At 47.0% G+C, this 25341-nt stretch overlaps 1 protein-coding gene and 2 long non-coding RNA genes across 6 annotated transcripts in view; 1 reads left to right on the top strand and 2 right to left on the bottom strand.

The window, feature by feature from the left end:
* JADE2 (jade family PHD finger 2) overlaps positions 1 to 3039 on the bottom strand; it is a 71828-nt gene extending 68789 nt beyond the window's left edge. For all 3 annotated transcript variants that reach the window (XM_058848959.1, XM_058848956.1, XM_058848957.1), the window contains exon 1: positions 2652 to 3039. The gene's annotated coding sequence lies outside the window, so the exon portion shown is untranslated. The remainder of the gene's footprint in view (positions 1 to 2651) is intronic.
* On the top strand, positions 6 to 19909 carry LOC131584151 (uncharacterized). The gene is made up of 3 exons (XR_009278667.1): positions 6 to 1685; positions 17189 to 17373; positions 19028 to 19909. It is a non-coding gene; the product is annotated as an uncharacterized LOC131584151 (long non-coding RNA).
* Positions 3487 to 24899, bottom strand: LOC131584150 (uncharacterized). 2 transcript variants are annotated; one of them, XR_009278666.1, is made up of 4 exons: positions 24703 to 24895; positions 22501 to 22661; positions 15938 to 16206; positions 3487 to 8623 (listed from the first exon to the last, which is right to left on the bottom strand). It is a non-coding gene; the product is annotated as an uncharacterized LOC131584150 (long non-coding RNA). The 2 variants fall into 2 exon arrangements; XR_009278665.1 differs by lacking the exon at positions 3487 to 8623 and having other exon boundaries at positions 10577 to 16206; positions 24703 to 24899.
* Between the last annotated feature and the right edge of the window lie 442 nt (positions 24900 to 25341).

Genomic DNA, 25341 nt, shown 5'->3' on the forward strand with positions numbered 1-25341 from the left:
TGCAGAAAAACCACTTCCCTGTTTGTTCTTCCAGCCCAGAAATAGGAACACAAACAGAACATAGTGCCCCCAGCGGCACGCACACGGCTCCGGTCACCGACCCCGCGCCGGGGACCCGTCCCGGCCCCGTGCCAGCGCCTGTGCCCGCTGGCTGACACCGAGCCGTGGGGCTGTGCTCCCGGCGCATCCCCTCTGCGATCCCCTCCGCCTTAAACCTGTTTTTTCCTCCATCTAGAACACCAGACAGTTGTTAGAAAGCGTAAGAAAAAGGGTGGAGGGCTGGAACGTCCCAGTGTGCACCCCGTGGGAGTGTTGTCCTTGTCCCACTGCCTTTTCCCATGAAGAAATTCTGGAGCCAAGTGCTGCCACGGGAGGCTCTGAGAGAGCAGCAGCACCCCCCAAATTGGCACAGCCCCAATTTCATAGTAACAGAAGAACAAACTTTAGGACCAAAGGACGCACAGCAGCAGGGCCAACAAGACCCGCAGCAAATCATGGTACTCAGCCCCTACATCTGGGAGGAAGCTCTTCCTAACATCCCTGGTAGCCCTGCAAAGTGTAAATGCTAAAGGGCAGGATTCTGGTACCTAGAACAACCATCTGGGGAGCAGGAGCCTGTCCCTGCCTGCCGGGGCTCGTCTGTCCCTCACCTCCTCTACAGGCAGCTGCCAGCCCCAGCTTTCCAGCAAAAGCTCAGGTGCCCAGGTGAGGAGCAAGCCATCCCTCCTCTCCTCCATACAAACTCTGCTGTCTTGGCTCCCCAGGGCAAAATTTAATCTCATTTCAATTTAAAACAAAACAAGCCCTCGTTTACTTCCTGTGCTTTGCCTTTCTCCACATCTACAAGGGGATTTTTTTGCTTTACTACTCACATTCATAACTTTACATGCCTCTTCTGACTCGTTACCTTCTAATTTTCTATTTTATCTTTGGCAAGCCCAGACAGAGCACAGGTAATCAGAAAGGTTACTGAGGGCACTGAGGCCACCCCTGCCTTCGTGGGGGAAGGTGCAGGCAGGGACACAGGACATGAGAAGGGACACCGGGCACAGCTCCATGGCCACAGCCGGCTGCCCCATCCTCCAGGTCAGGTCTCTTGAGTATCAAAAACTCTGAGGAAATCAACAGGAGCCACAGACACTCCAATCTTCGTGAAAGATGAAAACCCACAGAAAGGTAAAGACCAGACCTGATCTGAAGGACCACCCACCCACCAACTTTCAGAACTTGGGTGTCAAACACTTCAGCAGCCATCAATATTTTAAAAGAATTGCATCTCCTTGCCTACAGACCCCCTAACGTGTACCCTCCATCCTTTGCTCCAAGCCTACACTTTTGAACATCAGCCTCAATTTTCCTAAGAAAAACAAATTTAACCTTCGATTTAACCTTTCTGCAAGCTATTTTTACTCCTATCTCAAGCTTATTTTAACCCCAGTAGCCAATAAATGCTTAAAGGTCAAAAACCATTCCTGAAAGCCGGGCTCCTTACCCCTGGGGAGAAGGCTGAGATCAGATAATTTTTTTTCCCTCCAAGCAAAATCTCCTCTTAGAAATGTCCAAGCGGTCGGAGGGTCCCTGCTCAACCAATTTTCACTGTGGGGGCTCAGAAGGCACTGAGAATTTTCCCTGTGAATGCCATAGCATCCTTCTCTTCCCACTCAAAAAGCGCTCGAAATGTATAGGTATGGAAAAAGATAATTTTTTTCCCCCCCTAATAGCGATCGAGGTTGACAATTAATTCAGCAGCCTCCCGCCTTTGCAGCGCTTCCCAAGTTGCAGCTCGGTGCTCCCACCCCGGGCGCGGGGCAGCCGGGGGTGCTCCCAGCCCTGCATCCCGCCCGGGAAGCGGCTCGGCAGGTGGGGAAGGGGCAGAGCGCGGCGGGGGCGCCGCCGGCTTCCCCGAATGATGCAGGAGGGAGCCTGAGCAGGGGGAGGTGGCCGGGGAAGGAAGGGGGGGCTGCCCGGGGGGAACGCGGGATGTTTCCGAGCGCGGTTCATGCCGTGGCGGGGGTGGGGGGAGCGGCGGTGCCTCCGGGCCCGGCAACACCGGGACCCAGCGTCGGGTGGGGGGGGGGGGGAAGACGGCGGGGAAAGCCCCGCGGTGGAGAGGGAAGGGGGGAGGAAGGGGAGGGCAGGCGGGAGCCGGCAGCCGCCACGCCCCCGGGCACCGCCATCCCGGCCCCGCGCAGCGCTCCGCGCCCGCGGCCCCGCCGCTGCCGCCCGCGCTGCCCGGCCCCGCGCTGCGCCCGCACGGCCCCCACCGCCCGCCCCGGCCCCGCGGGGACACCCGCCGAACCCTCCTCTCCCAGCGGGCAGGGCAGGGCGCGGGGCCGCTGCCGCAGTCATTAATTCGGGGAATAAAGGGGCGAAGCGGCGAACCGAGCCTTGAAAAGTTCTTGTTTACGTCCCCGCCGCCTCCCTCCCGCACTTCCAAAGGAGAGTGACCACCGTGCGCCATCCGCCCCGGGAATGCTGCACATCCCCCGCCCGGCAGTCGGGGGAGGGAAGGGGGGGGGAAAAAAAGAAATTAAAAAAAAAAAAAAAAAGAAAAGAAAAAGACATAAATACAGCAAAACCAGGGGGAGCTGCAAAATAACCATCCGCTGCAAACCCAGCCTGCTCCCGCCGCCACCCCGCCGAGCCTTTACCTTGGCCAGGAGTGTCCGCCCGGAGTTGCGCCGGTCTCAGGGGTGACAGGCGGGAGGAGGCGGGGGCGGGGGATGCTCCCGCAGTACCCGGCCGGGAGAGCCCCCTCGGCGGCTCAATCTGGTGTCATTGCCGGGGCCGCGCCGCTCGGGCCCTCCTTAGGAGCGCCCGCCCGGTAACTCCATGGATGCGGCCCCGCTCCCAGCCGAGATGGCCGCTCCGCCGCGGCCGGGCAAGCCCTGCCCGCTTGTTTCTCTTTCTTTTTTACCCCGCACTTCCTCCGGCGCTCCGCGCCCCGCCGCCGCCCGGGCTCCGGCTCCGGCAGGGAGGCGGGGAAGCGACTTTCGGAGCGGGGACGGATAATGGTGGCGGTGCTTCCACCCCCCCCACCCCCCCACCCCCCCCCCGCCTCGGCCGCCCCAAATCTTCAATTTCTTTGCCTTCTCCCCTCCCCGGGCGCCGCGGCAGGGCCAGGTGCGGGCAGCGCGGGTCCCATCGCGGGCCGCGCCGCCGCCGCCGCCGCCCGCCCCGCGTCACCCCCCCGCCGGCCGCCGGGGCCCCATGGCGCTGCCCGGAGCCCCAGCGCCCCGCAGCCCCGCAGCCCGGCCCTGCACACGCACTCACACTCACGCTCGCACACACTCACGCTCTCCGCCCCCCTGCCCGCTCCCCCTCTCCGCGCCGTGCACACGCGTACACGGGGCGGCTTCGCCAACCCTAAAAAAAAAAAAAAAAAAAAAAAAGGAGAGAGAGAAAAAAAAAAAAAGAAAAGCTTATACTTAAAAAAAAAAAAAAAAAAAAAAGGCTTTTGGCGCCATATTAATGACGTACTTAAAATTTGCCATTTCTCCTGCGTCAAAAAGACGGCTCTTGCCCATCGCGGGGCGGGCGGGGGCCGCGGTGCGGAGCTGCTCCCTGCCTCCCTCCCGTACCCGCGGAGCAAAGTTCCGCGGCCGCGGGGCGTGGGAACCGCAGGGGGACGGGGGGGACGCGGAGCCTCCGCGCCGGCACCGCGGCAGCTCCGGCGGGGCGAGGAACGGCGGGGCTGGGGATGCGACCGCAACCGAAGAGCCCCCGCGACCCGTGCGTGCGTGTGTGTGTGTGTGTGTGTGTGTGTGTCTGTCTGTGTTCGTGTGTTCCCCCCAAAAAACTTGGCAGAGTTTCCGCGGAGAGGTGCGGAGCGGTGCGGCTGCCGCCCAGCTCGGCGCGGGGGGACCCTGCTGTGCGCTCCCCAAACGAGGGTTGTGGGCTCTGGAGGGTTCAGGGCTGCCTGTTGCCAGCTGTTTTCCGCAGGATTAAAAACAACGACAGCAGTGCTGTCGGGATAGAAACGGCTTCTTAAATTAAAATAATAGTAATAATAATTGGATGTACAGCATGCATCTTCCCCAACTCCCAGGGGCCCTACAGAAGTTGGCTTGCACTGTTTTAAACCATTGCTGGAGAAGATTAAAATTCAAGTTAAAGACTCTTTCAGTGACAATCTGCCATCATCTCTTACAACTCGTTAAGCTGGTCAGCCCTAAAACTGTGAATTACCGATTATAAACCATTAGGAACTAGAGCCACAATAGCCAGATGCTCCCCAACTTACATCCCTGTTGTGGCTCCTTATAAATTACCAAACTTGAATGAATTAGGCTGTAACTTTCTGCCTTGGCAGCCTGTGCTGGATGTTTTCTGAACGTTCAAGTCCTTTGGCACTTCCAAGGATGAAAGCAGAGTAGAAGAGCATCACTTTGGTCATTCTTGGGCTTGCTGTAGTTCTTAGGACTAGCATAGGAAATAGGGTCTTGAAATTTGGCATGGAGCAGCCTTTATGGTCTTTTAGATAAATCCACCCAAATTAGTCATGTTACTGGGTTTTGAAGAGCAGTTCACTACACAGCAATAAACATGCCCAGTTCTGGCATCTGAAATCTCTCAAAATGCTGCTCTTGGGACACCTGCTGCTTCAGGTGCTCAGAGCCCTCTCAGCAGCCCCCCAGGGGACAAGAAACATCGACTACTGGCTAAAAAGCATTTCCTGGGATTACAAGAGCAATGGGATTCATCAGCACAGCCTCCGAGTCCATGACAGGACTTCACCTACAGATCCCACCTTATCTATAGCACAGTCTGCCTTATAGAATATTGTGAAGGTGACTGGGTTACCTTGTCTGGACATCAGAAGTGTCCAAAGTGAGGCATTCCATACCAATTTCTGGAGATTTTCTTGTGCACACATACTCTAATGCAGTTCTTAGTTACACGATCACAATCTGATTTCTCTCTGACACCTGCACACCACGGATCTGCTCTGTACATCAAAAAGAAAACAAATTTTGGGCGGATCCTCATCTTATCTACATAACCAGGCTGCCCAGGGAGCAATGCAAGGGCTGCAAGACACAGACAGACTGTGACAAAAGGATAAAACTCTCACAAAGAAGCAGATTGTTTCCGTGCCCTTGCCACAGGCTGTGTAACACTGCAAGTCATTAACCCAAACTTTTAGCTGCTGCTGGCTGCATTGCCCACACTGCAGGTGCATGGCTGGAAACCTTTAGCCTGAATTGCTGGCATCCATCTTTGTGCAGCTGGGAGCAGTGGGTGCTGTGCTTGCATGTATGAAGTGCTGGATCATGTTAAATGTTCTGAAAACGCAGACGTTACGCTTTTCAGATGAAGTACCCTGAATTAGTCAAAACTGACCTTAATCCATCCATGTGTCACTGACCCATCTTCAGAATGAGTGTTTGGGGAGGATTAATGAAGGTGCTGAAGCACTGAGGCAGAGTGGAAAGTGCTACAGAAAAAGCCATGAGGAAATTAATAATTCTGTCTTTTGAGGAACCTGCAGGTCCCTGCTCTGGTCCTGTACAGCCTTACCACCCTGTGGGCCATTTCTCCAGGATTTCTGGAGTACACCTCTAAAGAAGGTCACAGCACGGCATGGCGGGTCCACAGCATGCCTAGTTGCAACCTCAATACATTTTTACCATCCAGAAAATGGGCACCTTGCTCTGCTTTGAAAACTGCACAGAGAAAGATTGGAGCTGTATTTCCTATTGCTGTGAAATCCAAAAGTGGTCAGACATGTGGATAATGCACTGAATAATGTGCTCTGGCTAGGCTCATGTGCTGAACAATAGGCATTGCTGAGCCCCTTGCTGACCATCCCACTGCACACACAGTGATGCAGAAGGAAAAGAGTGTCTGAACATGCAATTAAAGTCTTGTTCTGCTTCAAAAAAAGTGTATAGATGAGTTACACTGACAAGAGTTCGGACATTTCTGCTTTTTGAATGCTCCCTTTAATAGATTTTTGGCTACCATATATGCACACTTAAACACAGCTTGTGTACAAATGCATAAACATGACACACACAGAGACAGCACCTGATGGATGGTTCTCCAGAAAGGTCATGTATATGTTATATACAACACTCAGTTTACATAGTATGACATTTATGTAACATTCATGAAGAGCTCTGACAGGGTGTTGTAGGGTGTTGTCAGTTGGCATTTGCTAAGAGAGGAAATAAATCTAATAATAAAAACAAAAAAAAAGCATTTTGGAAGAAACAATACTGCACAAATCCTTTAAAAGGACAGAATTGTCTGCACAACAAAGGCCTGGCTGATTGATGCTAAAATAAGCAGTTATGCAACAAGTAAGAAATATGATCTCCAGGGAAGAAACCAGCAAGGTTTCTCTTTCACCTTCATTCACCAGTGCTTATTTTCACAAACCTGAAAGGAGAAATATAGGCAGCCTTTCGATGATGAGCATGCAAGTGGAATTAGCAGATGTTTTGAAGTGAAGGGCAGAGTCTCCGTGAGTTTTGTATGAGCTCTGCACAGTTAAATCTTATCACTTTACCCCGAGTCCTTCAAAATGCTTCAGAGCTGTCATTGTCATGTCAACCTCAGGGCTGCTTTCCCACCTTGGAGGAGCATCGTGCTAGAATGATTAGGTGTGAATACCTGGATTTTAGGGGTGAATTGACTCACCTTAGAGCTACAAAAGTGTTGAAGCAACTTCGGGAGAATAAACATATGAAAAAGTTCATCTTCAACACTGATTTAAAAAAGCTTCTCAGTAAGAGTTGAGACCAGTGAAAATCTCAGAACAGACAAGAGAGAGGAGGAAAGCCCAGTTGCCATGTTGACATTAAATTTGATTCCCATAGTACAGGAGAATCAGACAGATAGGATCGGTCTATGGGAGTGCCAGTAGTCCCCAAAGAGAGCAAAAATCCAATGTCATTTTGAAGATCTTTAGGATTATTCTATTTCTGGCATTAGCTAGTGAAAAAACCATGAGGAAAGCTCAACTCTCCTAGCCCATTCCTACTGCACCACCCACGCAGCCCTGGTGCTGGGACCATCATGGAACAGGGAGCTGCTCCAGGGACAGAAAGTTCCTAGAGATCCCTCAGAAACACCACACTACTTGAAAACAGCGCAGGAGACACACAGCTGCTAATTTACTGCCTTAGATGCCCTCTTTTGAGGCCTCTGGTAGCCAGAAGTCATCAAAATAGCCTCATGGCTACTTTAATTCCTTTCGAGGACCAGGGCAGTGCACAGTCAGTCCAGGAGGGCAACACAAAGATGGTAAGAATCTTGCTACATCCATATCTCAGCTGGAGTCATCCAATATCCCAGCTATAGTCAGGATATTTAGTTTTTATTAAAATATGTGTTAATTTGGAGAGTAGTAAGCAGATACAGCAGAAGGAAAATTAACAAGCTCTGTTCTAAATTACAATAATAATCATTTGCATCTTTGAGAATGAACTACGACAGATCAAGGGAGAGATGGCTGCTATGGTCATTATATAAACTAATCCCTTTTCTTTCTCATTCATTCTGCATAATTCTTTCCCTCTCTGAAGCTAAGGAAAAACACTATATTTACAGGAGAAAAAATTTGATTTGGCAGATCAGTGGATAGTGAGATTTTGTTTGCAGTCTCAATTAACCTTCAGTAGCTGGAAATTTGGTATCAAAATAAACTGTAATTTTTTTTTTAAAAAAAGTAGATATAGCAGTACGAATGTCCATCCTTTGACAGATAGCTCAGTAATTCTCTGTATTCTAGCAACAGCTGCTTTATTATCTTTCAAAGAAATGGCAGCCTCACACTGTCTGAAGGGATTACCTTTAAGGAATGCATCTGTAAGTGGCTTTGTACAAAGATGTGTTCTTGTGGGGTTTGCACTGCATTTTTTCTGCGGAATTTCAAGATTTCCTTTTTGTTGTTGTTGCTGTTGATTCTCCTGTTTCCTGTAAGTTTGCTGCTATTGCTGAATGCATCTAATACATCTCACATTTCATGCATTCCCCAGACTGGAAGAGCTGGGACTTTTAGAGGGCTCTTAAAGGTAGATTGGGGGAAATAAGGACCATCAGTAGTCAAGTGAACAGCTTCAGTGCCCGTCCTGGGACAGGAGAGCTGCTGTAGCTCCTCCTGCTTCTGAGCCATCCTTGGGCATCTCAGCAGACTCTCCTGCGACTCCCTTCCAGCTTCCTTTCCTTTGCTGCCCTTTCCCACTTTCCACATGCGGTGTGGTGAAGGGATAACACAACTCCTTGGACCACACAGGGCTTCAGATGAAGACATTTGACTATTACAGGCAAAACTCTGTGGTTCTGGGTGATGGATGGTGAAAATAGAAATAGATTTAGAATAATTCAGTTGGAAGGGATGTGCAAGGAACATGGAATTCAGCTGCCTCAGTAGCTCTGCTCCCCCTCATGCTATCCCACAGGCAGGACACACCATTGTGAGCCCTTGTCCTGCCCATTTCCCACCCCACAGCACAGGGAAGATCGACCGAGGTGTAAATGCCGCCGTGCTTTGTCTCTGAGCAGTCCAGCAGAGCTCTCCTCCTCCTGCAGGTATCCTGGTTTGGGAGGGAGGTTCACAGTCCAGTGCCAGTGTGTGTCTTCGTACGTGCAGATCCCACCACAGAACATGCAATTACTCTCCCAATGAAAAAAAATAAAGGGAAATATTAATGATCCCAGTCACAACTCAATGCACCATTTGGGTGAATGGTACATATGCTAAACAATACATGCATCAGGACTGCATTAATCCACATTTTATATGGATTCCCTCTAGACATTCAGTTTATAACCAAGTTGGCTATTTCCCTGTATTTCTCTGGAGTTGGAGGGTGTGAAAAAGACATTTCCATTTCATTGACTAAGTTCCCAAGGGGAGAGTTTATGAAAGTGCAAGTGCATAATTTACTGCCTGACAGGATGAAGATGGTATCTGGTTTTTAAAAAATAGTGCACCCTGAAAAACAAAATTGCTAGAACAGACATTTGTTTTCCTTAAGTACCGTATTTTAGAAGCATTTAATTTAGCTTAGAAGCACCGTTAAAAATATATGCATTGTAAATTGCAGCTGTATAACACGATATTTATCAGATAATGTCACTGAATAGTCTCCTGTTGCAATATAAATGCCATGGCATTTATAGAAAATAAATGTTGAAGTAGCAAGCTTTCTTTTCAAAGTGGAAAACCATTATCTCATCCAAAAGTCATAAATAAAATTATGAAGGTTTGCTTACAGGGTTGGTTTTAACCAGAGGGGGGCTGACATGGACACTCCATCAATGTTCCCATGCAGCAAACCAGCCTCAATGAGGGAAGCACGTGGAATGGGAAACAATGTCTCAGAAAGACCTGAGAGTAGCCAGAAGGACAAGTCAGCTGCTAATGCATTTAAGGAAAAGAGATAAAGGGGGAAAGTCAGGGATTTCTTGATATACAATTTAACATGATATTTATAATGAGATTCCTGCAGCACTCTCTTGGTTTCATTAATTTATCTTTCTGTGGTTCTGCTCCTTAACCACTTTTTGAATTGTTCACATGTTGTATTGGTTGCTTCTTTCTCTCTCTGTTTGCTCTCTCTGCATTTTTCTTTGGACAAACCAAATCCACTGATCCCCTTCAATGATCATAGTCATAGCAAATTACTGGTTGTCTGCCTTTCCATGCTCGCTTCTTTCACACTTTGGTCTGCCCTGTAACATCACACAGTCAGAGCTGAGGCTGGATGTGCTGAGCTGAGCCAAATCCCCCATTCTTCTCACCAAGTTCCTCCATCCATCCATCCATCCATCCATCCATCCATCATCCATCCATCCATCCATCCATCCATCCATCCATCCATCCATCCATCCATCATCCATCCATCCATCATCCATCCATCATCCATCCATCCATCATCCATCCATCCATCCATCCATCCATCCATCCATCCATCCATCCATCATCCATCCATCATCCATCCATCCATCATCCATCCATCATCCATCATCCATCCATCCATCCATCCATCCATCCATCCATCCATCCATCCATCCATCATCCATCCATCCATCATCCATCCATCCATCATCCATCCATCCATCATCCATCCATCATCCATCATCCATCCATCCATCCATCCATCCATCCATCCATCCATCCATCATCCATCCATCCATCCATCCATCCATCCATCATCCATCCATCATCCATCCATCCATCATCCATCCATCATCCATCATCCATCCATCCATCCATCCATCCATCCATCCATCCATCATCCATCCATCATCCATCATCCATCCATCCATCATCCATCCATCCATCATCCATCCATCCATCATCCATCCATCATCCATCCATCCATCATCCATCCATCCATCATCCATCCATCCATCCATCCATCATCCATCCATCATCCATCCATCATCCATCATCCATCATCCATCATCCATCATCCATCCATCATCCATCCATCCATCCATCCATCCATCCATCCATCCATCCATCCATCCATCATCCATCCATCCATCCATCATCCATCCATCCATCATCCATCCATCCATCATCCATCCATCATCCATCCATCCATCCATCCATCCATCATCCATCCATCCATCCATCCCATCTCCCAGTCAGAGGAGCAGAGCACACCTGGCATGGCTCAACTGTCAAAAGCACTTTATGTGATGAATGATAACAAATGAATGACACCAAAAATATACGTCTGAAATAACTTACATATACAAGAAGTGCCTGAATGGATGGACAGGTGATTCACTGGCACATCATCCATGGAAAGGAGGCAGAACACATCAGCAGAACACACCACGCAACAGCACCCAGGTTTTTGGGCCACATTCAGGAGAAGGTATGTCAGTCTTGGTAGCTCCTTGGAGAGGGGGTCCTACACTGAGCATTTCCCATCTGTGGACACTGAGGACCTCTAGCCTACGCACCATATTAGTAAAATATCACAGCAACAAGAGCATGGAGACATGTTAGATCACCAATTCTGTCGTCTCCTGAGATAGGATTACAGCCCTTCTGCAGAGGATGCTGCTGATTTGAATTTACTGTTTCCCTTTGAAAGTAGCCACTCTTCACTAGCCCTTCCAGGCAGCCCCACGTCTGTCTGAGCTCCGTGGGTGAGCTTTGGTGAGCTCCACAGATGACAGGGAACCATTGAAGCAACAATTCCTGCATAGTCCTGCTAGGACTTTAACACATTCTATATGCAGTGCATCCCCCCTTTATAATGGTTATAATCTTCAAATCAATCCTACCTGGCAGCAGAAGTTTAACATTAATGACTTTCTTATTATGGATGGCAAAACCTTTCAGAGCTAATGAGCAGAAACAAGATCACTTGGCTACTAGCTGAGGGGATGGCTCTGGCATCATGGCCAACACTTGGAGTAGAGCTGTACAGTGTTTGCTTTAGTACAGCCTGAAGAGTTGGTCTGGCAGGTTACACTGCCTCTGCCTTTGGAGCTGAGACCTGAGTCCAGAAAATGCTTTAAGGATCTCAGCTGCTTAAAATAAGGATATCAGATAAAGGTTCTTCACCCAGCGGGTGGTCTCACACAGGAACAGACTCCCCAGGAAAGGTCACAGCACCAAGCCTGAAAGAGCTTGTCCAAATTCCCTTAAGACAACACCCTCAGGCACATGTTGGGATTTCTGAGGTTGTCCTGTGCAGGGCCAGGAGCTGGACTTGATGATCTGTGTGGGTCCTTTCCAATCCAGGGCATTCTCTGACTCTGTGAGTGCCATCAGGAGGGAGGAGGCAGCTACCCCATCGCCCAGGCCTCAACCCAGATGCACCAACCCTCCCTGCACCAGGAGCTGAGACTGGTCCCAGGTGAGGCTGTGCTCTCCCCAGCCAGGGACAGCTGCTGAGGTGTGAAGTGGGAGGGTTCTGTTTAATTCTGTCTTGACAGCCAGGAGAAATCAGGACCCGACTAGTTACATATTTAATTTCCAAGCTGGTCCCGCAGGGCAGGAGGAGCGGATGAGCCAGGGAGGGTGAGCTCCTGCCCCCAGCGTGCCAGGCATCCTGCAGTGCCCTGGGGTGGTGGCATCTGCCCTGGCATACCTCAGGGAGCAGCAGCTGCAAGCCTGGCTGCTGGAGGAAAAATAAACAACTCCAGTGAGTCACAAAGGCAAGCTGCATATGACGGGGACAGGTACTTATGCAAATAAACTGTTAACACCCAGCCAGACAGAGCTGATAAGCCTCCTAGGCCAGCTGGAGGCTTCTTCAGCCTGCTAGGGGGAGGAGGAGGAAAACAGCTCTAGGACAACAATAGAAAACTGAAAAGCAAGAGCAAGGCAGCTCTGGAAGGGTTGGGCAGGGATGCCTGGTTTGGGTACCAATCTGCTGCACCCTGCCATGCCAGTGTGTCCCTGGGCTGCTCTGCTTCCAGAAGCATCCTGCCGTGCCAGCGTGGGCTACTGTGTGCCATGGGACCCATTGCTGAGATCTCCTGGGGGTGCTGGGTGCCTGCCAGGACACATTTCTCCACACACCCATGGCAGCAAGGTACTTCATCCTGCAGCAAAGTTTGAGATTTGTGAGGCTGTGGCACGGGGTGCACAGAGAGCTGCCTTCCCCCCATTTGGAATACTCCTATAACTCTTCCCCCTGCCCTCTCAGCTGACCAATGCCCTCAGAACCATGAACAAGAGGCAAATTATCCTTCTACAACACTGCTGGGGATACCCCAGGATCCCCATAGCTGGCCTGGCTGCGCTGCTGATAATCAGATAGAGTGGTTTAAAATAATCAAGCCTAAGCAGCTGAAAACCAAACTGGAATAGGTAATGGGGTCAGAAAACAAACACTGCAGAGTCGGGGGCTCTGCAGGGCACCACTCACACACTCAGGGTGGGTTGAGCTGGGAGCTGTGCTGCTTCCTCAGGATGCTGCCCAAAACCCAGTCTCCCAAGCCCTGTAGTTGGGGGCACTTTTCTGTTAGTGGGAAAGCTGTGCAAAAGACCCCAAATGTTTCATAGGGAATCCTGAGAACCAGGTGGTACCTTCTCCCCCAAGTGCAGCCACCACCTAAAGCCTGAGTGAAAGAAGAAAGGATTTTGCTGCCCCAGAGCTCCTTTAGTTCCAGCCCCAGCAGTGCCAGCAGCTCAAAAGATGCAGGACAGCTCCCTGCTGCTGTAGCATCATCACCCACTCCTTGTTCACTGGTCCCCATCCCACGCTGGCTCTGCCAACACCTCAACCTGCCTTGCAGGTGGGCAGGGGAGAGGGGACTGAAGCACCAAGGAAAGGGGGAATTATTAAGTTTAGGGAATTTGTTTTGCCCGCTGCTCAGATTTCCAGCTCGTTTTAATGACGTAATGCTCCAATGGTGAGAAGCCAAAGTTTGCCCTTCCTGTGGTATTCCCTTAGGAAAAGCATATTACTGCAATGTAAAACTGAAAATTGAAACAGGCTGGTGCTTCACCAGAGAAAATGCCTCTCCCTTTTCCCTATTCAGTGAGGCGGGGATGAATGTTGTGAGGTTTGAAAGAAAAACTGGAAAAGCCTTTAATTAATCCCTGGAGGCTAAACCCTGCCAGATATGGGCAGGATTTCTCCTCTGCCTCCTTTTCAGAGCAAGAACATGAAGCTGCCTTCCTGCTGCAGCTCTTTCCGGGGGATTCTCAGGTCCAAGAGGAGGATCCAAAGCATTTTACAGAGCTTTTTTATGGAGAGAATGGCTGCCAGGGAATCCTCATTGCTGTCCCAGGACAGGGAGGAGACAAGGAACCCCTGCTCAGACTTTTGGAAGCTTTTACCTGCTGGGAGGAAACTTTCTGAGTTCAAGGTCAGGTCTGTTTGTCTTCCCCACTGACAGACGTAAACTGTTATGCAATATTCAGGAAGTCACTTTTATCAGACTCAATTCAATTTCTAAGATTAAGAGCATGGAAAAACAAATACTAGTGCTGGATGGAAAGTGCTGGCACTAACCAGTCCAACACTGTTTGGACAAGTATTGCTAATAGGGTATCTGTTATTTCCACAAGTCAGTAGGAGCAGGTCACAAAATGTGCTGCTTTTTATAGGGGGCTGATGAGGAGGAAAATTAACCCTTGCTTAGAGGGCAGAAACCATAGCAAAGTTTTTTGGAGAACAGCTTCTGTGTTTGCTACTGCAGCATCTGGGAGCATCCCAGGATATAAATTCAAGGCTCAGCCCTTGGCAGAGGCAGAGGACTGCACTGTTAGCAGTACCTGTGCTGGACACCTTTGCCCTGGTGCCTGGCAGGGGCGTGGCTGCAGGACAGGTAAAAGCTTTGCTCGCAAGAAACCTGACTTGCAAGGGAACAGACAAAATGAAGAGCATGTGCAATTTTCACAGGGATCATCACTTGGCACAGCACAGTGGCCTCGTTCAGAAAATGCACTGGGAGAAGGCACTGGAGAAAAGAAATCTTGACTTGCAGACGGAAAAGTGTACTAACCAAAACCCAAGCTGGTCCTATGATCCAGAAGTCCTGAAGTCCTTAAAGAAAAGCACCAGGAACTGAAATGGAGATGGATGGATCATTTGATCTTTGGAGGTCCATGCCAGGGATCACACCAGCCCCAGCCCAGAAGACATTCCTGCTTTCATGACACTTTTTCCAACCAAGGCCCTTGTAAAGTTTCAGTAATAACCACTATTAATCTATTGAGATTACTTCAGTGCTTTCTGTTGGTACAGGGAAAAAAAAAATTGAAATTTAGCTTCCAGCACTGTGAGCTCCCTTAATTCAGTACCTTGTATATAGATATTATACTCAAAGAAAGTTAAAATGTAGAAATAATGAGCTCTGGAGTTTGATAAAAGCTAAGGGAGAACCTGAGGTTTGAAATAAAACCATTAGCAATAGCAGATTTGCAAGTTCAGCTGTGGGAAGGACCACAAAATCCAAGCACATGCTATCTATCTTCTTTTTATTGACTGCTTTGTGGGAAGCTGCATTTCTTGTTGGAGTTGGGAGCTACAGCTTGCACTCTGTGTTGATTTTGATTATAGAGTGGTGGTAATTAAACCTCTGGAGCATTAAGTTACCATTTTAACCAAATGCCTGCATTCTATCTTGATGGGAAATTGAGAGTGAGACTCAGATTTTCACAGTAAATAAAAACTGTTGGCTGTTTCGCAGATAATCCTTTTCCTCAGCTTATAAATCTGTATGTACAGTTTCTTCCAGCCTTTTGCAAAGGCACACACTCCTTGAATAACCTCAGAAGCAGCCCTGCCAGCTTCTGAACACTGTTCAGCTTGTAAAATAATAATTATAATCATAATGTGCCTCCTTAGTGACACTTTTAATCCAGAGACCAGTATCCTTATCTCTGTGTAAGCAAACAGAAGCATGCAGAATTTTGCTCCAGTGATATAAATGGCCAAGGTCAAAGTCAGCACCCAGGTTCAGTCTGTCAGAAATATCCACTGCCTGTCTCTGAGGTAACACTCTTATCTGCAGACAGATAGGCAAGGTGCAAATCTGGTTAATTCTTAGACAGTTCTGTGCTGACAGGCACAGGTCTGCCTCACTGCACACCTGTAGCTTGGGAATTGTGCAAATACAGCCATTTCAGGTTGTTACTGTCACCGTGTACCATCCTGTGCCTGCCTGAACAAGTGACTGAAACAGGTGAATGCCTTAAATCCGCTGTTTTATTGCAATTAGCAGCGATATTGCTGGAGTCAGACTGAAGGCTGTGAGGCTGCAGTGTGTGCTGGCTGCCTTCTGTGCAGGCAGGGGCATTAAGTGCTCTGGAGATCAGAGATTCTGATAATAAACAGTTGCTTGTGCAGAGGATTGGGCTCAGCCCTTTCAAAGGAAGCCGTTGCCACAGAGTCTTTCATCCTCTGCTTTCAGAGTAAAGTGCATCCTCCCTGCCCAGAGCAGCAGCAGGTTTACCACAAAGTGTTTGCAGGATTTGCTGTCTGCAGAGGCAGGTATTACTCACCCAGTGGCTCCTTATGCAAATGTGCTGCCGTCACTGGGATAGCAGAGCCAGGAGCTGGAATTCAGGCTGCTGGAGATGCCCATCTGTGCTGCCAAGAGGCCAAGGACAGCCACAGGGCTCCTTTGGGGCCGTGTTTCTCAGCACACAGTGCTCCTGCAGATCTGTGCGTTCACTGCTCAAACTGGAGCCTTGGGAGCTGCATCTTTTGGTGGGGACCAGAGTTTGAGACTGCATCACTTCACCTTCCTCATCACTCCCACTTCGGCCATCTGTTGAGAGGGAATGTCTGTCAAAGGAGGTGGGGAAAGGTACAGGGACTCCTGCAAACCTCAGGAGAGCTGCTGGCTGCACAGCTGCCTCGGGGAGAGCTCTCAGGAGGAGATGCCTCAAGCACACAGAGCTGCTCCATCCTCAGCAAGGCCACATGAGCTCAGGTGTGATCCATGGCACCTGGCAGAGACCAGGAGCAGCACTGCTCCTCCTCATCCCACCCATCTGCCTGAGGAATTTGGGATCTCCTTGTGCAAACCCAGCAAACCCCGAGCCAAGGTTGTGATGAAGGTTTCTCCAGATAGAAATAGGTGTTGCTGGTGTGGTTGGGAACTCAGATAGAGTAAGGCGGCTTCCAATTTGAAGAGAATCACAAATAAGTCATTTATTTTGGAGAAACCTTGAAAGAGTACAAATTATTATATTATTTGTATCTAATAAAGGTAATTAGAACTGAAATTGCTACTGATGCCACTGTATCCAGGATTTCACACTTTCTTCCCACTGTACCATACTGAGATATGATGCCCTCCAAGTATAACTGATAAATCCCCCAACCCATTTCCAACTGTTCTACATCCTGGTTTTATACACCAACACAAACAAACAAACAAAAAAACAACAAACAAACAAAAACCCCAAACAAACAAACCCCAAAATCCCCAAAAAACAAAAAAAAAACCCCAAAACCCATTTTTTCCCCAAACCAAGCAAACTAAGGAAGAAAAACAAATCTACTTAACATTTCTAGATGTAAATATTTAAGGTAAGAGAAAGATAAAGCTGATTATCTTCTCCATTTAACAGGACAAATATAAAAGTGTCTTCTTTGAAAAATTCATCTAAGCATTATTCTGTATTTTTACATTAAGGGAAATGTTGCCTGTTTGCATCTTTTCCCAGAAATAGTAAACTGCTCTGGTGGTTTGGAAAAACAGAAGTAAGAATCTATTTTTCAATTATTTTTGGTTTTTTCCACAGACCTCTGCCATTTTTTATTTGAGTGATGGCCAGAGTTATAAAGGATAAGCCACCACAAAACAAAATTTTCTCAGAGTACTTTTCTGCTACAAACTTTTGGAAATATCAAAAGAAACCAAGTTTGTGTGAAGCTGGTGTCCCACGAGGAAGAACCAGGCTGGGTACACCCATAGTCACCAATGTGGGTAAGTTACCAGAATCAGTAATGATATTTTAAAAAATCCATTAATCAAAAAAAAAAAAATTGGGGAAATACCCAAATAACTCAAAAAGACTGCAAGAGCTCTACAGAGCACCCCAGTCAGTGCTTTCCATCCCTCAAACAGTCAGGAATAGGTTGTTTTCTGCCATCCTCCTTCTTTTCTCCATTTTCTTCATACCCAAGTGATACCAGGCTGAATTTCTTGAAACTGGGTCTCAAATTTGCTCTTTTTATCATGTCTAAAACTTTATTTTTTAAAATAATCTCCTCTAATCCTCCCTCTTCTTACATCAGTTATTACAAACTTCAGTTTTAGCAGCTACCCTCAAGGCCACATCAATTCACTCCACAACCACACCAGTCCTTCAGTTGCATAATTTACGAGCTTCTTGCCTTCTGCTCTTTATTCCTGTTACCTTTGCACATCTCCTCTTACCTGGCTGAACCAAAAGCCTGCCTACAGGTAGGTATGGCCAGCCCACAACCTTTACCTCACCAGGCTTTAAATCCTTCTCTCAGCTCCTTCCCAAAGCACAGACTCACATTCTGCCCAGCTATCGTTTAAGCCTGGGAAAACCTTCCCGATAAAATCTGAACAGCCACTCCTTTCTCCTCCTTCAAAACTATCCTTACAACTCATTTCTGCCAAAAACCCAGCCAAACTTAGCTTCAGCTGTGGCTGGGCAACATGAATCAGGATTTTCTTCCCTCCTTTCCTTGCTCCCTATCTCTGCTCTCAGCTAAGCATTAGCCAAACCAACTTATCCTACCAAAGAAAGGACATTGCCTTATATTTATATTTATATTTATATTTATATTTATATTTATATTTATATTTATATTTATATTTATATTTATATTTATATTTATATTTATATTTATATTTATATTTATATTTATATTTATATTTATATTTATATTTATATTTATATTTATATTTATATTTATATTTATATTTATACACACACACACAAACACATATTCTGTGTGTGTACATGTGCTATAAATCCCCCTGGCTCCTAGTGCCTGCAGAACATAAGACACTTGGGGCAGGGATTGCCTTTTCCCTCCACTTTTGCAGAGCACCTCGGAGAGCCATGGCTCAATTCCTGTACATGCTCCTAGAATATAAACATGTACTGATAACAGCATTCCCTGGAGGAAAGGTGCATCAGAGCTGGGAACCACCAGTGAGCTGCAGCAGTCACTGGCACAGAGCAGAGGGGGAAAGGAGATCAGACTGATCAGATAAGGGCCTGGAGTGTCAGGACCAGGGGGAATGGCTTCAAACTGACAAGAGATTGGTTATTACAAGAAATTCTTCTCTGTGAGAGTAGTGAGGCCCTGGCACAGGTTGCCCAGAGAAGCTGTGGCTGCCCCATCCCTGGAAGTGTTCAAGGCCAGGCTGGATGGGGCTTAGAACAACCTGGGATTTGAAGGTGTCCCTGCCCATGTTCCAGGGGGCTGAAACAGGATGGGCTTTAAGGTCCTTTCCAATCCAAACCATTCTATCATGATTCATTGATGATTGATTAATGAATATTACAGTTAAAATATCCCTTATGTAGTAAACCACTTGCATTAATAAGAATTAAGCACAGAGTAATGAGATAGAAATCTCTCACATATCTTTCCAGTGACTCCAGGACATGATGAATCTGAGTAATGGAGCTGATGTGTGAGGACACAACCAAAGTTACTGTGCCAAGGTCTGTCTATACTGCCCAAATGTCCCTTTTCCTGCTGTCATGATGTGCAGCAAGCTGCAGATCCTACAGAGCACAAGGCCAGGAATGTTCCCAGGAAAGCTGAAGCCATGGCCAAGTAAGAGGCTTGGAGTATGTGCCAAAGTGGATGTTGCTGTGATTCCAGGTAAAATATTGTGTATAAAACATTAGAGGTGGGGAGATGAGTGAATCACTTGGCTGGAGTGGATTGGGACCTACAAAAATCCTATTAGGTTGTCTTCAGTGTCCAGGTACCCTCAAAAAAGTTGTTTCTAAATTGTTAATATGAATTTCAGGATTTTTATAAGTACAAACTATGTAGTTTCTGTAGAAACTGCAGTTTCTGTAGTTTCTGTGTTCTTTGTAGATTCTTTGGCAAGAGTGAAATACAAGAGCAGAGAGCACTGAAACTGGTGGTAACAGGTGTGGAAGGAAGTGACCACCAGCACACTCAGGAGCTCCTGTATTTCCCTGGTCCAGCCCATCATAAACCTTAAACACAGTTAGAAGCATCCCAGATGCCCTGTACTTAAACCAAACTTTGTTTCCAACAAAAAACTCCCAGAGCTTTCAGCCTTAACTCCTAAGCCAAACCCATATTACAACAGCTAAAATGTCAGAGCTAATTAAGAAGAGGAAGCCATGCATAAAGCAGCCAAGATGTGCATCTGCCACCAAGGAGAAACCCCATTCCTGCAGCGTGTGCCAGGAGCCAGCATGCACACCAAGTCCTCCCAGAGGCTGAGAGCTGGCTGGCAGCTTGGTCAGCCCTCAATGACATGCTGAAGTGCTGACTTCCCTTGTGGTTTCAAAAAAAAAAAAAAAAAAAGCATTAAACCCATGATTTTAAATGATGCCAAGGGGTATGTTTAAGGAACAGCCAGTACCAAATTCCAGCATGCTTGCTGGAGCACCATCAGGCTCTGGTGGGGTTGCACAGCAGATAACAGACCATGGTGTTTGGGCAATTAGTTTTAACCATCATTATATAATATTGATGTCATATTGACTACATATCTGTATGCTGGCACAGGGGCTGGAATTACATTGATTTATTAAGTTGATAGCGTGCACCAGTGCCAAGCTACCAGGTCATTGATCAGCTGCCTGGGCTGAACTTCAGCATGTAATTTCCAGCACAATGTGACTGATCAGCAATACCATAATTGGTTGCAAATGTCCTTCCTTCTATTTGTTTTGTTAAGTGGCTTTTTCATTAACACAGCAGAGCCAAGAAAATAAATATGACTTTACTATTGGACTGCAGGCAGAGAATAGCTGAGAAATGGATGCAGACTGGGACAGGACTGTGCAATATTGTCAAACCAGCACTCCTCACTCCTTTTTTTAAATTTTCTATTTTGCTGCACTTAGGGCCCTGATTGCTTCAGAAGAGATGGCCTTTGGCTAGAAGGGACTTGGCCAACACTATGTTCAGTAAAACACAAATTTATTGAATTCATGTCCCCAAATTCCCTAAGTCAATAGGTTTATTATTAGGCAAAGCCATGATGTCTCTACTTGGAATGTGGCCCTCAGATGTTGCTGCTAAGAGAGGGAACTAAGTTCAGTCCCTGGGCATGGTCTCTTTGCTCCTTACAGCAACACCCGGCATCTGAACCAGCCAAAAAACTCAGGACTAGGCACAGAGGTGGCACCTCCCTCCTGAACACCAAATCCAAGGCTGAACCAAGCAATGGGTCCCTTCTCCAGAGCCTCATCCCAGCTCAGCCCTGCTGCAGCACAGCCCTGCACATCTGCAGGGTCACACGAAATGGGCCTTGTTCTTTGAGAGAACAAAAAGTGCCAGATATGGTCTGGGCCTAAGTGAGTTGCAAAGTTCCTGAAAATATTGACTCAAGCATTATATCTGCAAGCAAGTTCAATTATTTGAACAAGAGGAAGAGAGAAGTGAGCTGCTGTAGCACCAGCTATCCCATGAAATAGCTCTGGGTATCACCCACATTATTGCATGTCCTTTCCAATTTACAACAGATATATAAATCATGTTTTTCTCTGTGTGTGACTCCACAATATCTGCTTTTAAATGCTCTTCCCACCTCTTATTTTATCCTGTTCTATTAATGTCAGCCCATTTCTGGCTATGTTCTAAACATCCATGACTGTGTCGGGCCTGAACAGGAGTAGTGGTTATCTGGTGACTTCACAGCAATGAAACATTATTACAGACCTTTCACAGGAGTTACCACAAAGCATTAGAAGTGAAGAAGCAATACAAAAAAAATAAATGTCAAAAAGAATAAAGGTATTGAGTCAGGAGAGAACAAATCCAATTATTTTTCACTATTTTCAGCAGTTTTGGACTTCATACTTTGATACTTTTCATCCACTGGACTCTGCCAAATAGAGCTATTGTTTCTTTCCAGTTAGCTCCCTGAAAATATCTGGCAATGGTTTACTCCAGCGTGAATAAAACTAAAGACTAAGCTACTTAACCAATGTGTGTTCTTTTGAAGTACTGGATTTAAATCTCCAGGATACCAGCATGTTGCAAGCAGGCACACTTCATTAGTAATGCTGAAACATTTCCTCAAAAGAAATCAGTATAGAAGTGTTTGATAACTATTGTTTTATTTTCAGTTCAATTCAGTTGCAGGTTTCAAAGGGCTCTGGAGGGCCAGACCTGCAGCTGCTGGAGCACCAGCACTGGGGATGATGCAGTTTGACTGAAGCAGTGGTGAACACAGCATCACTCCCTACCTGCTCAGGATATACAGGGCTGAGGACTCTGATTTTTGTCTACACTTTATAAAGAGCTCAGCATAGTCATTACTCAGCAAATAACTAAAAGAAACAGGTTTGTAATTTGGTTTGTTCAGAGGGTTGTAAATTATTAGCATTTACTATGCCCTGGTGCATGTACAACCCAGGGAAAGCACCCTTCATGTAATGGCCTGTCCTGCAAGTTCTGTTCAGAGCATTTGCTGCTTGAGTGGGGCCACAGAAACCATCACCCTCATTAATGTCATGAAGCAGCAGGCACCCTATTCCTGTGTTTAATTTTGGATGTGCTCTTCAGTGCTCTGGTGCCTGGACCTGCTGAGCTCCCCCACCTGCCATTCCAACCTGGCTCCTTCCCACATTGCTGCTACTTCTGTTCCATCAGAAGGCTCCTTCCAAAGCTTAAACCCCAATTCCACAGGAGCTCCACCTCCCCAAAATCCAGAGCAGTGCTCCCAGCAATGTGCACAGCAAACCAGAAGGCTGCTTTCCATGCAAAGGGCAACATAAATGTGCCCAAAATGATTGGACGGGATGCATTAATTGAGCCTTGAGTTTTTTCACTCCTGCTCTTGGTAGAGAAGGAGGTTGGTTTGGTTTGCAGCTCTTCCAGAAGTTTTACATGAGAGGGAAACACTCACCAGCTCTCAATGATCTGTCAAGGGCAGTGTCTGCTTCTTGGCAGGAGCCTCTGATGAAACACCAGCGAGCATCTCTCCCACTCCCAGAACAGCACTGCTGCCAGTGACTAAGCAGTTTCTATAAATCAAGCTGCAGCAGAGTTCAGAAGCCTAATAATAATCTGAAAATGTACAATAATGATAATATGATGATTTTAATGGTAAGAAGGTCACAGATAAGTATAATAGGCATTCTGATGTTAAGACTTGTAGCTTGGTTTCGAATAATTTTAACAGTCTATTTGATGTCTAGTCTTAGAGCAGTAGAAACTGAAATTAAACAATGCAATTCAAACACAGCAAAGCTGTAATCTGATTTTATGTCCTACTTCTAGCTTTGCTGCTTCACCTTTTCCTCTGAGCCCTTCATCTCTCCCACGATGAAGTATTTGTCATTGCCTGTTTGGGGGTTGGAACCAGCTTGCCTGCTGGGATGCCAGCAGTGCTGCTCTTCTCCATTCTGCTCTATTTAGCAGCAGAGGCCACCACAGCAGGTGGATGTTCATGGCTTGGCTGTGAATGTCCTCCCCAGTGCCACAAACAGCCAAGGCTTTGCATCCCAAATGCCTGACAGTGCCCCTGCAGCTGGCACTGGATGAGTGCTGCTCATTCCATTTACTGTAACTGTCTTATTAATACTTTGTTTATATTGGTACAACTTAATCCAACTAATTGCCATCGTGAACCAGCAGCACATTAAGACCCTGGCTATAAAGGACTATTGTTCTGCACCAAACATAATCCTTCTTAAAATGTCCTGTGTTGGTGCCTGCCAGTTTTCCAGGATTCCATCTGTGTAACTGACACGGAAGGTTTTGCAGATCTTTGATGTTCCTGTGCCGCAGTGAACGTCTCCAAAGCAGACACAGCTTTGCACCACCAGCTCTTTTGGGGCAGGAATGGTTTGTTCCACGTGTGTTCAGTACCAAGCAGTACCAGACACCATGGCTGGAAGTAATAGACATTCCCAGAGCAAGGTTAATGAAAACCTTACGAATGGCTGTCTTCATATAGCTTTATTAGGAGAAGCCATTTTCCTGGAATTTCCCCATGTAGTCTCCAGTGCAGTGTGGCTCAGGACAAGGCAAGCTCTCCTCAAAAAAGCTGAAGGTTCAGCTTTGGATGTTTTTTTGAGGAGGATGGGGACTGATGCTGAACACCTGCTGGTCTAGCTCTGCCCAGTGCCATTCACAAGACTGTTCACCTGGTCTAGTGTAAATCTCCCTGACTAGTACCAGGGGGCTGAAGTTGGATGATCCTTAAGATCCCTCCCACCCAAACCATTCTGTGATTCTGTGATTAGCCAGAGTTGTTCCTGATGGCACAAACGAAACAGGGACTTTGGTGATGCACAAGCTTTGCAATGGCCTGCTGTGCAGAACAAAAGAAGGAAACTCTCTGGATGCATAAAACCATCCCACAGCAGCAGTTTATCCATCAGCTTAGGGAAGGATTCCTGTATCAACACCAGCCCTTTGCCCAACAGTCATCCTTCACTGCCTGCATGCACAATGCATTCCAAAGCTGCTCCATCATTAGGGAATAAAGAACTTAATCCATAATGTGTCATCACCATATTACCTTGCAAAACAACATCATGCTTATCAAGTATCCAAATAGTCCAGCCTCAACATCACACTCTCGTTACATAGTCAAAGACCCAAAAACCAAACTGGAAAATAATCCAGCTGTATGTCACATCAATGTGCTGGTTAACTATTACCATGCTTAATTTGTGTGTGGGGAAACTGAGGCATGGAGGGAGAGCAATGTGTTTGGGATCCTGCAGCCTCATCAGGCCAGGGGGAAGAGCCTTGCTGCTCCATCCCATGTGTGCCCACACAGCTCCTGGGGAGCACTCCACGTCTGCCCTGGTTCGCAGGGCCTGGCTCTGACTCCCCTGCAGCTCAATTCCTGACTGAGACCAAGGGTAGGTGTGAGAATTAATCAAACCTTCCACCTCCTGTTAATCCCCTGCTCTGCCAGCAAGTACACCACCAGTATTTAAGCTACTAAAACCCAGCCTAATTTTCTGAGTTCCTGGATGTCTGCATTGAGTCCAGAGACTTCAGAACTGCTGAAAATCAGGGCATTGCTCTAGAATTAGTATTTATGTCTCTTTATATAATCTAAAATAAAGAGAATAGCACCACAATATCCTACCTGAGCTGAAACTCAGATGAAGGTGGTGTTACAGTCAAGGCACTGCAGTGGGTTGTAGGAGATCCTGCAGAAATCACTTAATTTCCGTGTGCCCTATTTCCACATCTGTGAAATGGGGATAACAAGACATCATGTTGTGAGGTGCTGAGCCACGAAGAGTTATTATGGGAGTTGCAGAAGTTGCTATAAATACCTGAAGAACGAGGGCATTCGGTGTTACACTAATAGAATACAAAGTCTATAAAAGCCTTTGCATTTTAGAGATGAAGGTTTGAGATAACTACAGGAAGCTGAAAAAAATCCTCCCAGAGCTTCATCCACAGGCACTGATGTTCCCCTGCAGAGCGGGGTGGTGGGAAGGCAGAATTTATTCTTTACAGGGATGGGGATCTAAGAGCCTTCAAGCTGGTGACTGCTTGAACTTCACTTCCAGAAGGAGAAGGTTGTAGTTTCAAAAGTGAGCAGCAGGGCTTTGGAGCTCACTTTCAAATTCAAATTAGGGCGGATTTGGAGACCACAGACATTTTACCACTGTTGGGCTGGTCTCTTGGCTTTCTCATGAAGTCAGGTTATGTCAAGTTGTCTTCACTTCACCCAAATGGTACAAAAAAACTTTAGAAGAAATCCATCTCAGGCTTC

Source organism: Poecile atricapillus, chromosome 13 (genome assembly GCF_030490865.1).
Source record: "Poecile atricapillus isolate bPoeAtr1 chromosome 13, bPoeAtr1.hap1, whole genome shotgun sequence".
NCBI classification, from domain to species: Eukaryota; Metazoa; Chordata; class Aves; order Passeriformes; family Paridae; genus Poecile; species Poecile atricapillus.